The sequence below is a fragment of the Penaeus vannamei genome, chromosome 30 (assembly GCF_042767895.1).
Source record: "Penaeus vannamei isolate JL-2024 chromosome 30, ASM4276789v1, whole genome shotgun sequence".
In the NCBI taxonomy this organism is placed as follows: domain Eukaryota; kingdom Metazoa; phylum Arthropoda; class Malacostraca; order Decapoda; family Penaeidae; genus Penaeus; species Penaeus vannamei.
Window position 1 is genome coordinate 25,863,013 of NC_091578.1, and position 2,632 is coordinate 25,865,644.

At 40.2% G+C, this 2,632-nt stretch overlaps 1 long non-coding RNA gene across 1 annotated transcript; it reads left to right on the forward strand.

Moving 5' to 3' along the window:
• Nucleotides 1-224: 224 nt before the first annotated feature.
• On the forward strand, nucleotides 225-822 carry LOC138867435 (uncharacterized). The gene is made up of 2 exons (XR_011399807.1): nucleotides 225-333; nucleotides 496-822. It is a non-coding gene; the product is annotated as an uncharacterized lncRNA (long non-coding RNA).
• Nucleotides 823-2,632: the final 1,810 nt, after the last annotated feature.

Below are 2,632 nucleotides of genomic sequence, written 5' to 3' on the forward strand. Positions count from 1 at the left end.
TTTATTTATAACCAGAAACAAACCTGTCACCACCGGAATAATTCATGACAATCATCATTAGCGTCAAGTCTTGCCATTCTCATCATTTCCATTATCCAAAAGTTCACTCAACGAAAGCGTACCAGTAACATGTTCAGATTAAGTAATCAAAACACGGAGGGAGAAGACACCCAAGGCAGAAGGAGAGGTCGTTCCCCGCGACTCCGGAAGGAAGGAGGAATTCCCCCTCCCCCCTCCTGGAGGAGTATATAAGGCGGCCCAGAAGCGGGAAAGGCATAGTGTCCTTCCTCAGAGACGCCGTAAGCACTCTCTCTCGCCCCCAAGATGAAGCTGGTGAGTCGAGGATATTCCTTGTGTATCTAGAAGTCATTACTTTTATGCTCCTTTTGTCGCAGGATTATTACTGAATGTATGTACATATTTTCAATGAATAGAAAAAATGCATTTTATGTAACAAATTTCGACATTATTTAAAACGTGTGAACATTTTTACAGATTTCAATGCTGATGGCCCTGGTTGTGGCCCTCTCTGGCCTCCTTGGTTCAGCTCGTGCCATGCCTGACCCCTACCCAGTGGCTGACCCCGTGGCTGACCCTGACCTCGTGGCCGACCCCTGGTTCTTTAGACGCAGGCACTACTACCCACACTACCACCACTACCCCCACCATCACCACTACCACCACTGGTGAAAACGAGGATTCTTTTTACGCTCTAAATAAATTATTCCAAAACTGTAACAAAATATATTTTCTTGAATGAATTTGTATACTAATTCAAAGTTTATATTTTTTCGGTGTTGTGAAAATAAAATCCTAAAGGAATTGGTGTTTCGACCATTCACCTTGTGTCATGAAAGCATTAACTTGAATTGTAATATTTCTATTTCCGATATTGCGAAAATGGGAATTGCTAGCGTAGATATCCAAGTATTCATATGTAATCAGTGAAGTCATAAGATAAGAATCGAAGCCATCATGAGAAGTTATTCATGGATAACATTTATATTAGTAAAAATTACAATGAATTAGCTCTTCTCCCAAATATTTCAGAATACTTCTTCCCTTTTCCCAACTCCCCCCTCCTCCCCATCTTATCCAGATCCTCCTGCTCTATCTCCTTTGACTCTCCTCCTCCTCTCTTCTTTTTCCTCTTCCTATTTCTTCGTTTTCTTCTATTTCCTCCTCTTCCTTCTATAGTATAGTTAATTATCATCCTATCATTCTCACGTTTTTTGTTTGTTTTTTTTCGTCCCCACTTCAGAAGCTATTCCAGTAGAACGATATATAACAAGAATTATGTAATGAAGACATTACTAACAAGAAAGGGGATAAAGAGGAAAGGGAATAAAGATCTTGGGAAGAGGGGAGACCGTCCCAGTAGATAGATAATTACGAAATACAGGACTGGTAAAAATATTGATGATAATGGTAATACCAATAACAGTATTGACGTCATTGGTGATGAGAATCATAATTAACGATAATAACACTTATACCAGAGTTAGAGAGCACGGATGCGATATAGAAAGACAAGGAATAATGGAGAATTATCGGAAAAAAGACCCTATAACTGAGTGACCTTGAACTTGACCTCTGGTGCAGAGTGGAGGTCACTTTCATTCGTGGGCGAGTGCTTACTCCCCCCCCCCCTCATATCTCTTTCTCCTTATTAACACATTTTAAGGCTACAGTTCCGAGGGATTTAGGGGGGAGGGGGTAATTATCCGTATCTTTGGGTGGATTTTTTCTTTATTTGTTTACGGCAAAACATATAATACTACTTCCTTTTTGTGCTAAACTTTCAAAGAGGACTATGTTCGAATATACTGTTAGGAATGCAATATGAAAGCAAAGATAAATTTGGTACATGTTGAATAAAAGGTATGATCAATAGATAGATATACAATGAGAGAGGAGAGAGAGAAAGCAGGAGCAGAAGATAAAATATGAGAAGACAAGGAAGCGAGAGAAATAAATAAATATAGATGAATAAATACAAAGATAGAGATGGGGGGTAGTATAGAATTATTATTATTCAATGGCATTCTAAAAATGCAATATGAACAGTCATTAAATAGAAAAAAAAACTTTAACAAGGCATAATCACTGCGGGTGTGGGGGGGGGGGGGGATTGTAGAACCAGGGGCGGGTCCAGAGAATTTTCTGATGGGGGTCACAGGGAGTAACGACAATATATCTGGAGAGGCACCCAAAAGTAGCAAAAAATAAGGCTGCTCACTTTAATATTCATGTACAACTACACATTGTCTATGTTTTCATCTTACTTTTCTTGGTCACAAGGTTTCAGCTTTGCTCTAGTCTTGACGTGCAGCGTCGGTAAAGAACGTTACGCAACGATTGACATTACGACAAGTCAATCAGATTGCAGGGGGAGGGCGCCCCGTGCCACCATGGAAGCACCGCCCCTGGATAGAACTAGCATTTCCAGCACAACAGTATAAAAAGAGGGCGAGTGTAAAGAAGAAAGACGAGATAGAGAAAAAAAAGGAATAAGAATAAGCAGTAGTAGTATTAGTAGAAGAAGCAGAAGTAGTAGTGGTAGAAGAAGGGCAAGAAGAAATCGCCCAGTCACAAAACACGAACCGGCTTGATTGACCTTGACCTCGTTTGG